The sequence below is a fragment of the Alexandromys fortis genome, unplaced genomic scaffold (genome assembly GCF_014885135.2).
Source record: "Alexandromys fortis isolate MF-2015 unplaced genomic scaffold, M_Fortis_MF-2015_v1.1 scaffold_166, whole genome shotgun sequence".
Classification (NCBI taxonomy): domain Eukaryota; kingdom Metazoa; phylum Chordata; class Mammalia; order Rodentia; family Cricetidae; genus Alexandromys; species Alexandromys fortis.
In genome coordinates, this window is record NW_026068102.1 from 817,754 (window position 1) to 832,339 (window position 14,586).

The 14,586-nt window shown below is 39.3% G+C and overlaps 1 protein-coding gene across 8 annotated transcripts in view; it reads left to right on the forward strand.

Annotated features, from left to right (window-relative positions):
* Positions 1-14,586, forward strand: part of Ptprd (protein tyrosine phosphatase receptor type D) — a 470,962-nt gene that overhangs the window by 48,195 nt on the left and 408,181 nt on the right. The window lies entirely within an intron of this gene.

Genomic DNA, 14,586 nt, shown 5'->3' on the forward strand with positions numbered 1-14,586 from the left:
TCAGCAGAAAGTGCAGAGATGATTACCCTTTTGGTTCCACTCTTAAGTGGGTCACTGCTTTCCCCATGGTGGTGAAGACACCAGTAGACTACACAACACATTTGGCACCAGAATCAGGTCATTTAATGTTGGTGGGGGTCTTGTCCTTGGAGGATGGCGATGACCTTCCTGCTGATGTCTCATTCATAGTCTTGACTGTTCAATGGAACTTCTTGTGAGTGGCATCAGACTGGAATATATAGATCACATTGTGAGGTCAGTACATCGTTGACGACAGCATTCACTTTGCCAGAGCTAAAGACAGTCCTGGTGACCAGGCACTCAATATAGCCAAACCCATTTCCTGTGACCTTTACCACTGTGTCTCAGGGACAGGCTGGCACTGCATGAGTAGTTGTGGCTGTCTCTGGAATGGAGAAGAATAGAGAGCCAAACCAGACATACTTTTAAAATTCTACTAGCACGTAATCTTTGGATTCGCTATTTCATTGTAGTTATTTTAAAGCTGGTGAGTGTGGAATTGCATTAGGGCTTCCCATGCCAAAAGAGTTGGTGATACAACCAAAGGCTTTCTCTTGAATGGAGTGAAGCAAGCTGGGGCAGTATTGGTTGCTTTCGGCTAACTTCCAGACCTTTGTAGCCACACTCTACTTTAAATAAATAAATAAATAAATAAATAAATAAATAAATAAATAAATATGTGTGTGTATTTTTTCCCATTCAAAAATTTACACTTCCTCCCCTCCTCTCTCCCCCTCCCCCCTTAAGAGAGGGCAGGAAACCCTGCCCTGTGGGAAGTCCAAGGCCCTTCCCACTACATCCAGGCCTGACTTCCTTGCTCATCTTCTCCCTCCTTCTGCTCTTCAACTGGACCTTGAGAGCTCAGTCCATTGCTCAGATGAGGGTCTCTGTCTCTATCTCCATCCATTGCTGGATGAAGATTCTATGGTAATATTTCAGATAATCATCAATGTGATAGTGGGGCAAGGACAGTTCAGGCACCCTCTCCTCTGCTGTACAAGGACCTAGCTGGGGACATCACCATGGATACCTGGGATCCCCTCTAGAGCCAAGTCTCTTGCAACCCTAAAATGGCTCCCTTAATGTAGATATCTTCTTTTCTGCTCCTATATTCGCCCTTTCTCTATCTCCACCCTCCCACTCCCCCAAGCTCTCTCCAGTCTTTCCTTTCTCCCTTCTCTCCTTTTTTTACTTTATACTTACAGATGCCAGATAAGTTAAAGGAATGAAAATCAGGTGCTGTACTAGGCTTTAGAGTGGCACCAAATTTGTACTGAATGCATCAGGTTTCCACATTGCTCCTCGGTTTCATCTAGAACAATGTTTGGATTTAAGCTCCTCATTAGTGTGTGCCTTTATGTTAGGGATGCTTGTAGGATAAGTGCAGTAGGATGCATATTGCTTAGCTATTAGCTATTGCTCCACACCCAGCCATCCAGCACCCTGCCTCGATCCTTCATTAAGAGAGGTGTATCTCTAGGAAGACTGGAAGAACTGTAGATGGGAAAGGCAGTACAAAAGAGTCACTTCAAGCTTGGGGTTATTAAGTCACTTCTGGTTCTGAATAACCACAGATGACTTTCTGCATTTTGTTTCATAAACATATTAATGACAGATATGACTAAGATATGAAGTGAGCTTTGGCCTAACCCATAGTTTTTCCACAATAGCAAAACTGTTTATAAAAAAGCAATCCTAACTTTATTAACTCTTCACAATTAAAATTACCCATGAAGAGATCTAGTGAAACTTTCTGAATAATAGTTCAATCTCTCCTAATGTGCAGTTGCTTTGTTGGCTTGATTACAGTGATTATAGTGTTCATTAGTACTGCCTGGGTAGGTGCGGTGGCTCATATCTTCAGATAAGCTACGGCCTGTGGAATCTCATGCCTTCTATTTTCGTCGACTTGAAACCCCGCTTGCACTCCGCTCAGTGGCAGCGCTATCCCTTTAGCGTCAATTTTTTATCACTGTAATTGTGATGGGACAAAGACAATTCATGGTTGTTCTTGCATTCTAAGTGTCCTAGTTATTACTCTGCTGACAGAATTGGGTTTTTGTTTTTATGGATTAGGTTATGTCAGTGTGGATGTATTTCTGGTGCCTCCATGATACATCTCAGTATAGCAGTCCAATGGAGGGAGCACATCTGGATGCTGATCTGGGGGGAAGGGATTTCAAAATATGTTTTTAACAGTGATTGAAATAAATCTCTTAATAAAGCCCACTTAAGCATATGCTAAGACTGGATAGCCTCACAGTTTGCCATCACAGAAGAGTGGTCATGCCATTCTTAAGCCAGCCATGATGGAACTCTATAGTGTGGCCTGGCCTTGAACAGATACAGTTCAGCCCTCATCAGGTTTGGTCAGTATGTACCTGACATTTTCAGGTAGTCTCAGAGCATGAAAGTTTGAAGCCAAGGGACTCATAGAACTTGAAGGTGATTTAATTTGAGCGTGGCAGGGACTATTTAAATCTCTGGAGGGGCTGTGATGGTAACTTGGAATATGTTCATTACACATGAATATAGGTTCTCTGTTTCAACAAAATCAGATGGTTGTAGTTTGGAATTTGATCCCAACTTACTGACAATGTTTTGAAAGTCGTTGAAAATGTGATATTTATGTGTGCACAAAGATGTCCCAGTTATCTCCAAAAATAACTACCAAAAGTATATGCTGTAAATCATAGCTGGGACATGCAAGCTCTGTCTCTCTTCATGTGTCTTCTTTGTATTACAATTGAGTTTCATAGTCATCCTTTGTAATTGTCAGTAACTGTCTATCTTGTTGTGTGGGACTACTCAATTCATTAAACAGTTTCCCTACTATAATTTGGATCACACCAAGCTCAGACAATTTTTTTTTTTATGGAATTGAGTGATGGTAGGCCTTGAGTAAACAGCATCTTGAGTAGTTTCCCTTTTTTCTTCTTATCTTTCTAGATGCTAAGAAAGGCTCTGATCCAGCAATGTTGGCCTGGTGGGCACAGGTCACACCAGAGGAAGAGAAGGAAAGTTTCTGCCAATAGAGAGATAGAGTCACTTCTGTTCCTCCCCCAATACCCTCTCTTAAAAACAAAAACAGAAAAAAAATTGGTTAGGTATATGCACCAAAGTTTTCTTTCAAACCTAGAAGGTCTAGCTTCCTGAGTTTCTCAAATCATCTCTATAGTTGACACACACTCTACGTGTTTATTTTTAAAATATAAATTGACTCATCTGTCTTCATCAAACTTGAACATTTGATAAACAAAAATCATGTCTCAGTTACTCTTCATGAACTAAAACATGGCAAATAGTCAAGGTCTTTAACCTAGAAAGAAGTGGAGGTAAAATATTCTAAAGGGATTCACAGCAGACACCTGAATAGTAAGGGTGGCTGTTCCAAACACATCTACAGTTATATTAGCAAGGAAAAGAATAAGGGTAAAATCAACGAGATGTAAAAGAACAAACAGTTTGGCTTTATGTTTTAGAAAATATTTTAGCAATAAATATATTTGATATGATTCCTTGGCATTTGGTGTTTTTCTCCTTGACTGTCAAAATAGTTGTCATGAATAGGGCTATAAAATATATCATATTTGATAATATTAATATGAATTCAAGGAATTCAAAGGTTAAAGACAATGCTATTAGATATAGTTGCTAAAAGAATCTGAAACTGTAGATTGTTTTGCTCTGTAAATGAGCTTTCAATTGAATTCAGTTTTATGATTGGCAAAACTAATTCTATTTGATTTTATAATTAATTTTAACTGATTCATTCTTTCAAATAAATTACAAGTTAAGCTAAGCTTAAAAAGTATTATGATTGCTATTATTAATAGTACTTGAAGTGTGCCTTTGTCCAGATGAGAGAAGAGAAATTTTCCCACAAACACTTGCAGGTCTGTCTACCCATCTATAAGTAATGTGACAGCTAACCAAGGCAGTAGTAAACCGCCGAGTGTTAGTTATATGACATACATATGTTCACTCAAACCATTTACCTTCTTATTCGTCTCTTTCCATATGAGAAAACTGAAAGTCATAGTTTCTCCAAAATCATATCATTGTTAGTTTTAGGGTGCTATCCTTTCCTGCATAGATGCCCTTCATTTTTGCATCTATACATCTTGGAAGGATGGAAAGAGAATTAGAATTTCCTATTGAAAACACTTGCCTCTTTTGAGAATGTCACATAGCCAGTGTGGCCTGTTTACAGATACATTCAGGCTTCTCTCAGGCCCCAAAATTTCTAAAGTTACTTACTTTGACTCTTTTTTACCTTTCTTTTTGTGCTTTCTTCTTTTGCCTTTGGAGGTAGAGATATCTTTAGTAGAGGAAGTTATGGATGTTCTCTCTATGACACCTGGGCTTGGCTAGATGGGTCTTTTAGCCTATTATTGCTAATGAGATAAAAGAAACAGTCTCGGGACTCCTAGGAACACCTTGTGCCTAGAAATAGCAATTTCTACAGTTTCTTCACCATTTCTTCTGAGTGAACTGACTTCTTCAGAACAGGAGAAAGTTGCCTCTGTAATCCTCATGAACCTGTGTGTATGGATGACTGGAAAAGGTGGAGTCCTCAAAGATCCCAGATCACAGTGGGTGGGTGGAGGTGAAGTCTTAGGAGGTCTCCGATACAAAACACAGATTATTATATAATACCCTATTATTTTCAGACTGGAGTCACTTTCTTGGAATGACACAGAGACAGAGTCAGCTACTGGGAAGAGGTACAACGTGGATGAGGGTGGCTTCTCAAGAATGAAACCCCTTTCTGTGGAATTTTTAATCTTTGCTTGCTTTTGAATGAACTGTAATGAGAAGAAGATTTTTGATAAATGAAAGGGGTGCATGAAATGGGGGATGCTGGAAATGGGTTCGGGTTGTCCAGTCAGTAGGATAACTGCTCTTTTTTGTCCTGATATGAGGCTTTCTCCTGGGTCGTGGCATTAGGTACATGATGGAAACAGTCAGTTGGATAAGGATGATGAAATAGAGACAGCATTGTAATTAAGCCATGGACAGTTGGTGGCATTTTAGTAGGCTATGTTGATCTCAGATGGCTTTGGTGTCCTTTTTTGTCTTATAGTTTTTGAGGTCACACACTGTATCTCTTCAGAATGATATGTGATTGGGTTGGCTCTTTGCTACTATGGCATCTGCTTTTCTCACAAGTCGATCTAGCAAAACTCAAGGATTTAATAAATTAACTTTACCATGGATGCAGCTGACTCCAGTTGTGAAATGGAATCAAGGTTTAATATTTTTGAGAACAACATTTTCATATCCTTTTGCCTGATATTATTTGATGGTATTAATAATATCCAATTTAGCTCTCCCCTTCACAGCCCCTCTTTCTTTTTAGAATGTGAACATTGTTTATAGAGAATTGTGGTAATACAGTCAAGGGTTAAAATGGAGACTCGGGAAGCGAAATGTCGTTCATGCCACATAGTAGATAGTAGATGGGGGTACTGGGTGACCCTTATTTCCCACCATCAAATGACTAAAATATACTCAGAATGCACAAACATTTTATAAATATCAGTGAAACAAATAGGTAAGCACCATTTTAATCTCTCACAGATGCTATGAAAATGTTGCTTTATTGTGCATGCAGTGGACATAAGCTATTAACTATTTGAAGTGGCAATAGCTTTCAGGGTTCTGTCTCTTGATTCTTCTGAACACATGGGACTGGAAGGTAGTAGCACCTCCTATTACCACGGACTTGTGAGGCTGGCAAGAGAGAAACAGGCAAGACGGCAAAGATTAGTGTGACATGGAGGTGTGAGGCTTTAGATGTTTCATCTCTCCTCATTGACAAAAATAAATTCACTTACTGCCACAGCAAGTGGACAGCAGAGGGAATGAGACTAAGCGGTTTTTATGTCCCCGTCCTCTAGCACAGTCACTCCAATCCAGTTTGACCCAGAGTTCCCTCATACATTCATGCAGGCTTTTAGTAGCGGAGGCTTCTGACAGATTATACTTTGGTCAGTTTAGAGAAAACCTGAATGGTTCCTGTGAAGCAAAATAAGAATCAAAGAATTGTTAATACATGGAGACAAGAAACAATGTTAGCGTGCATCTGATGTCAGACATCCTCTAGACACTTAGGATGAGCAGGGAAAGGAGGACGTATAGACATAGCTGTCCCTTGTCTGGGACTCTGAGCAGTGGCCTTAGAGCTGCACACTTGCGCAGCTTCTCAGACTCATGGATGTCAATATTTACCTACCATCTCTCACTAAAACAGTTATTTTAAATTTCCAAGAGAATTACGTTCACATCTGCTTTGGTAAAGTAGGGATCTGGGGCTTGAAAGTAAAAATAAGTTTGTTTTGTGGTTTTGTTTATTTATTTTGAGTTTGGGGCAGGGGTTCATTCATACTGTAGTGCCCTGGCTTCGTTAGTGTCATTACCTGGTGAAGCATCTCAATGGATCCCGGTTTTGTTCCTTTGAGTCGAAGAACAATCTTCCCTGGATTGGCTGGGGTCACATATCAGGCAGTGTCTATGTGTGTGTGTGTGTGTATGGGGGGCGGGATGGTGGGTATTAGGAGTGTAATTAAATGGGAGGATTTCTCTGCAGAGAGCTGCTAAGGTAAATAAGAGTGATAGCTATTCATTAGAAAGTGCATCTAAACATGAATGGCAGAAAGCTAAATGTTAATTGGAGCTGACAGTATTGGCTGCAGTGTCTTGATTGGGGAGGCAACCACGTTTTCACTGAGGCCTTTGAGCTCCATTGCTGTTGAGTTTCTGGGAAGATGGGAGCAGGCTTCTCTTTACTAATATTCAAGACATGACAGCTTGCAAGACTCCCTTCTTCTGCTGGTGTCCCTTAACCTGATTCCATCCTTCTTTTTTCTTTATCTCTTGGCTACATGTTTAGTGCTTGTTTCTTAAAAACTACACGATTCCTGGTCTTTTCACACAAAACCAGAAGGTTCTCAAAGGTTCATCCTGAGACATTTCTCTTTGATGGATATTTAGATGGACCCAAGATTTCTTTTACAAACGAGCATAACAAAAACTATAGGAATCCTCTAAAGGGTCACAGAAAATATGAAGGCATTGCCCCCAGAGGATGGGTGATACTCCATGGCCAAAACCAAATAATAAATGCTTCCATTTTGAAATGAAAAACTTTGAATGACCAATTAGTTATGAATACACACATATGTAACAGAAGGATTTCATTAAAACACACAGGATTTTCGTTAACATGAGATAATGTATATTGATGCTCAGTGTTTCCTCACTTTTGGTTATTTTATGATTTCTCAGACTGCTGTAAGAAAACCATGAGAGAGGGTTGAAGGAGAGGGAAGAGGAGGGGAGGGGAGAGGAAGTTAGGGCAGCAGAGAAAAATGTATAGTTCAGCAAAATCAATTAAAAAAGAAAGAAAGAAAAGCAGAATTGAGCTACTGTGTCCATCTTTAAACACGAAAAAAGGATTCGGTCCTGATGTGATTTCCCATAGGCACTCAACTGCAGAAAGGAGACAAGAGCCTCTATACTCTGACTCACAACTCTTTGTAGATTCATATCACTGAGAAGTCAGATTGGAACAACTGTGTTTATATATGGTTGCCGAAGCTCGAGTGGGAGGCACAGTTTCAGATTAAATATACTTAACTACCTGCAGATTTCAAGGAGGCTCAGCCCTCTTGTACGAACTGCTGAATGGCAGCCTCCATGGGCAACCCTTCATGGGGAGTAGGTGTCTAGTAAATGTCTGCTAATGAATGGATGAGTAAGAACGCCACAACTTCCAGACGCTTTGCCGTGCTGTCTCTAGAATGCGTCAGGAAGTCACTCTTTATTAAGATGATTCAACACGACTTGAGCACATTTACACAACTCCTATTTATAATTTTTTTCTATTAGCATCAGAACCTCTCTGCTGATTTATTTTGCTTAGATGAGCAAATTTAGAGTTATTTGGTTCTGCAGTCTTTGAATAATCCCTATTAGAAAGCATTTTTATCTGCACCCTTAACACAGAGGTGCAGAACAGCACGCTAGGTATGGCTGAAATGAAACTCCTCTAAAAGTTTTTCTTTGTTTGTGTGTTTTCATCTGTTGGCACAAGGTCTCTCTTTGTATACCAGCCTGCCTCAGTATTCAGTAAAATATAAAAGTGGGGTTCTTTACAGTCATAGCCTGAGATATTTTATACAGAGATTTGATTTGAGCAGTTTTGAGCTCACTTTGCTTTCCTCTTCAAAGAAACATTCTAGTAAACTTTTCTACTGAGCAGGTATAGACATCAAAATGAATAAATGCAATTAATAATGAAAAAATGTATTAGCCCTTCTTGAGGTCTCCACAGACTAGCGCAACCTTTAGGTAACACACCCAGTTCTTTAATAAAAGCACAGTGCTGTACTCAGTTTGGTCTGTCCTCACCGACTAGTGAGGTAACAGTTTGAGAGTAGGGCCATTGATGTTGGGGCATCTGAGAACTTACAGTCACCTGCTATGGGGGCTCTCTTGATATGTGAGTACCATGAAGCTTTTCCCACCTACAGCCTGGACAGATTTGGCCCTCTCTGTGCATGTCACCTTGCTTCCTCTTTGGCCAGCTCACCACTTGCAAGGCCTACATTTGCACAGATTAAACAGCTCAATATTAAACAGTCTATTTATTTAATAACTCTGTAAATGGAAATTGAAGAGAGAGAGAGAGAGAGAGAGAGAGAGAGAGAGAGAGAGAGAGAGAGAGAGAGAGAGAGAGAGAGAGAGAGAGATAGATTTCGGAATTCATTTCTAAAGGAGGTTTCCATAGGACTGCATATTATAGCTTTGGCAGAACGTGGGCAAATTTCTTGCCCTAACACCATCATGTGGGATTTATGTTCAGCTATAGTTTGAACTTGTTTCTAACATGGTCAAATTTTGGGAGCTTTAATTCTCTTGAATATGCACTGATACTATGAAGTACCATGTGATGGCAATTTTCTGTTTACTGCAGATGGCTGGGGATAGAATGTTTCGGTTAATCAAACATTAGAGCAGTTTAGAGAGTACAGGATTATTTTGCTGGGGTCATTCAAGTCCACTGGCTAGAATGAAACAAAATTTTTTGGCATGTAAAATATTGTGAGCATATGTAAATTAAATTCCATGTTTATTCAGAAGGCCCCTTCAGGTGGTAGGAGGTTCTGGGTTATCAACAGAGGCATATGATCTTTCTCTGTTTCCTAGAAAATAGGTTTGGCTATTTGGCATTTCACATTATTCTAATTCTGAATAAATTTTATGCTTGGGGTTCTTAGCCACGATATTACAGCTTTTGTTTTTAGTCTACAAAGATCCAGGATGAAGGTAAAACAGGAATCATGCTGTTTCAAAGCCCTTTATTGCGATGAGGGTTTGACCTGGTAAAACTTCTCTTAAATGTAAGTTTTCACCAGATTAGAAAGCTCTTGATATTTGCAGAGATTTAAAGAAGTTTAATATTAGGTGGGAGAAATAATTATATGTCATGTTCTTACTTCAGAGTCACCCACTCTGGTGTCTCCGAACAAACACTCCAGACTGTGGGATGCTCAGTTGAAGGAACTGGTAAGTGAGGATCGTTGTAATGAAGCGAGGCTGGTTTCACATCTGAATAGCATTTTCCATTAATACCCACGGTCAAATGTTCCACTGGCCTCTGCTAGATCCGAATAAAGATGGTTCTTAATATTTTTTGTTTAGATCTCCCTCTCCAGGAATTTAACATTCACATTCTAGTATTATTATTGTTGTTGTTATTGTTTTACTGAGACATGGCTTGCTATATAACCCTTATATAACTTGCTATATAACTCCAGGCCATCAAGAGCTTGCTGTGCAGACCAGGCTGGCCTTGAATTCATAGTGATCTTCTTGAGTCTACCTCCCAGTGCTAAGATTACAAGAGTTGAGGCATTGCACCTGTTTAGCTTTATTTTTATTTTTTTATTTCAAAATTGAAACTTGATAGTTTTGTTCATTTGTTTTTTTTTCTGTATGCGTTGGCTTAGTTTTTCTTTTGTTTTTGTTTGAGATAGGCTTTCATTATGTAGCCTTTAGCCGGCCTGGAATCACAGAGCTCCATATGCCTCTGCCTCCTGAGTGCTGGGATTAAAGGTATAATCACCACAGCTCCCAGTTGAGTTTATTTTATTTTAAAGAGAATACACGAGGAAGCTGTTGTAACTCTTATGTTTTAGATCTGATTATGACATTGCTGCCCACAGCAGAGATTTCCTTGGACTCTGGGCTACCCCTAAAAAGTAAGATTGTGTGTTTCTTCGTCTTAAAATTTTAGACTCTTAAAGGATCTTACGATTTATTATAATTTGAGTCATGTTAAAATATTTTTTGATATGATAGCTAACAGAATACTGATTATATTTAACTTGCTCATATATCAGAAGCCCTTTGTATAGTGCTGTTAATAAGCCTGTGGGGTTAATTTCCCATCTTTTTTTTATATGCTGTACTTCATCGGTGAACTATTTTATTTTGTCATTTAAAGTCAACACAGATGTAGGTAATAGAGTAATAGGAATATTTTCCCATCTTGGGGTTGCCATAGAAATTGTAATGAGATCTTAAAATGACTTCTGAAAATGCCAAAATACTTTACCATCATACTAAAGGATATGAGAAGTTAAAAAAAAAATGACTTGCATATGTATAAGAAACTTTGTGTTAAGATTTGGCCGAAAAGAATCTGTCTGGAAGACCAAATATTGACGTATATCCCTTTTGTAATGTCAGTCATTGGCCATTGTTCAAAGGCATTTGGCTTGTTGTTTGTGTGTTTAGTCAGAAGTTCACCCAATCTCTAGCTGTCATGTTGGTATTCACTGACATTTATTTTATGTTTAAAAGAGTTTTTCACTTGTGTGTGTCTATGTATATGCACATGTGTGTGGAAGCCTGCAGAGACCAGGAACAGGTGTGGGATCCCCTGGAGCTATAGATGTGGGTGGCTGTAGGCTGACCAAAGTGGATGCTGAGAAGCAAGCTCCAGTCCTGAAGAAGAGTAGTAAGTGCCCTTATCGACTGAGACATCTTTCCAGCCTGAACATTATCTTTTAATTTCCCTTCTCAATGTTCTTGGGATCAGGAGATACAGCTATAGTTTATTTTAGAAGGAAATAAAATTTTGGTTCTCGAATGTGGCTGTAAAATTATCAATTCCAATAAATTCTACTAGAGGATTTCCTGTAATTATTTGAAATCCTTTCAAAGTGGTGGGTACACATGAAAGGCAATTCTCTCCACAGCTTGACAACAGTGTAGCCTAATGGGCAGCCGTATGTGACATGGGTTTCAGTGTTTCTGGATTTCTACACTTTCCGATTCCTCAATTACATCCTCTTCCCCCGTGAGCTAGACATGCTGCACTTCCATCTGCTGTGTACTGTGGACGCGTCACATTTATTTTTGTAGGGTATTTTTTAAATGAGTTTGGGGAGCAGCTGTTTCTGCATTCGTGCTTGCCTTCTTTTTTCCTTTGCACATATAGGGGGTGGGGAGCGTATCCCTGCTGTCCCTGGTGGGGTTTGCATCTCTTTGGTTCCGCTGCTGCATGGCAATGCCTGATAATGGGAAAATGCAACCTGCAAGCTTTTTCCTTAGTTCCCTAGTATATTTCTGTCAGGAGCACATCTGTGCTGCAGGGATATGGCTAGCCCACCAGCTCTTACTAAGTCTCCCAAGGATATTTGGGTGCAAAGCAAATCTATCCAAATCTCTCCCTCTAATACGCTCTGCTTCGAGAACAGAAGTGTCTCCTGAAATCCCATTTGTTAAACTTGGTCACTCGACTGTGGAGCTCTTATGAGGTGGTGGACCCTAGTAGGTGGGGCTACTGGGAGGACATAGATCACCTGAAGCATGCCCTCGAAGCAGGTTCTGGGACCCTAAGCATTTCCTATCTCTGTCTTTGTTTCTCTGCTCTCTGAGGTTAACTCTTTGCCCCAGCATATATTCTGCTCCATGACACTCTGTATTCATGATATTATGCTCTGCCACAGGCCCCAAGACAAAGAAGTCAACTGAGACAAAATAGGTTGTTCCTCCTTATTGCTGTCTATTTCTGGAATCTTGCTGCAGTAGAGGAAAAGAGAGCATATCCCCTTAACCTATTTTGTGCGTCCATATGCTGCATTGACAGTTACTTGAAGAAATTGGTTTGCTATTGTCCAAAAATGCAGCATTTCAGCTTTGTTTTCCATTTAAGAAATGCCTGCAACAGGTAATTTCACACTTGCTAGATATTTCTCACACATTTCTTGCCTCATTATTCACCCAGGCTTGATTTTCTGTCTGTTTCAGGTCTAAGATACATACCAAGGAGGGAATGAAGAGCTGGGTGTTTACTACAGATAGTCCCTGGTCCTGAGCACTCGAAATCTTTCAAAATGTTACCCTTTGAAAGAGCCCTTAATCTGAACACCTGATTCAAGAGAGCCGTTTGCCTTCTATTGTTCACTTATTAAATTAGCTTCTCCAGGAATGCTGAGCTCCTGAGTCCCTCAAGTCCCTTTCTTCTCTGTCACCTTGCAAGCTTGGAAACCAAATCCTTATCTTTCTTAGCAATCCCTCAGCTCTGCTTTCCCTCTGCACCCCACCGTAGGTCTTCTACACGTGTGTCATTTTAATCTTCTCATTACTGGACTTCTTGGGGACTCTCAGTCTTTTTCTTTCCATTCCCTCTGCCTATAGGTAACAGTTGCCTGAAAAACATTCATGGAACGTTCCTGAGCTATCACACTGTACTGTGTACATTCTTTTCATGTGACTTTGGAACAATCCCATATTTGTGGGGTCTGTTGATGCATTTGTGCACTGTCTTCATGCTCTTGGAGATACAGTGTTGCATTTGTATAAGCATCCCACACTTTGATCTGTTGAACTACCAAAAGATATTTGTGCTCAGATTTGGTCGTTTATGAAGAGTTCCACTCTAAGCACTGTATATGTATTTGATTGTACATGAACATGTGTCTATTTCTTCAGTATTTGTTGAACACTAGATCTCTGTTCTTAGGAAGTACCTGTTTATATCTTTTGTGTATTTTTCTATTTGATGGCCACTATTTTTTATTAATAAATAATAAAAAGAAGACTTCTTTATAGTTTCTTGGTAGCTTCTCTAAGCCAGTTGTGTGCACTCTAGATGCGAGCCCCTATGTAACTTGCTATCTCTTGTTTGGTTAAAGGATATTTAAATTTTTAATGCAGTAACATTTGTTGGTTTTTTCCCTTATAGTTAGTTCTTTTATTTAAAGATATCCTTATAAAAGTTGTATAGTGTATATATTTTTTAATGTCAGTCTACTTGGAATTAATCTTTGTATGCATAGTGTGAGGTAGAGTACTGTCACTATTCTAGAGGTGGTATGACCTGGAAGAGTGGAGCCAATAATAAGGTGAACTAAAGACTCATGCAATAGCCAAGTTTGGCATCAGACACTTTATACTCTGAGAGTTCAGAGGAATCACACAAGGAAAGCGTTCAGTCACAAGGGCAAGTCGCCCATGGCTGTCAAACCAAAAAAGAAAAAAAAAACAGTTGCCAGTTGTAATGAATAATCTGGAATAAAACCACTTTTACCCAATATACCTGGGAGGAGAAAAACAGGTTCCAGGAAGAATTTTATGTTTTTGAAGAAACTGAGGTCAAAAGACTCTTGTCTTGGTTTCTCCGAGTTTTCTCACAATCACTTGGAAATCTCCTCAGACAACTACAGTTTTCGACTCTGTTCTGACAGGGAATAAATTTTCTTTTAGTTTTTCTCCCAATTTGGAATATCAATTCTGTGGTTTTCTATTTATTTACATATAGTTGTTACTGTAACATTTTAAATAATATTTTTTAATAAAAATATTTTTTATTATGATGATAGTAGTAATTACTGTTTTTGAGACAGAATCTCACTATGGCTTGCCTACAAACTTATGATGTAGTTGAGGCTCACCTCAAACTCACTGAGATCCACCTGCCTCTGCCTAGTACTCTTAATCCTTCTGCAGCTTAACACAGTTGTACTGCTAAACCTCCTCACAAATCCTTAGAGGCATCCTTTGTAAGTAATGGGCTCTGAATTTCAGCCATGTAAAAAGAAACAATGAGTTTTTAAGACGGTTCTTAGAATTTCAGGGCTGGGATGTAGTCTGAAGACTAGATTTGAATCCTAGCACCGTCTGTGAATGGATGCATATGTGTTTCTCATAAAACACGTTAGTATGAATTAAAGTTGCTAACACTTCTGGATTTCACATGCCATATTTTTACAGCATGGAGGCTATTGCCATTCATGTTTCAGGTTTTCATTGGCATGTTTATTTGTGTCTTTTCTTTTCTCTTTTTGTCTCATGTAACCCAGGATGTCCTTGAACTTGTTATATTGCCAAGAGCTTGATTTACTGATCCTCCTACTTCTGTATTCCAAATGCTGGGATTATAGGCATAATTCAGCATGCCTAACTCATTGACATGTTTTGGAACAGGTTTCCACAAACAATGGCAGGTTCTAGTGGAAAATGTGGCTGCTAAGGAAGAACATAAGAGCT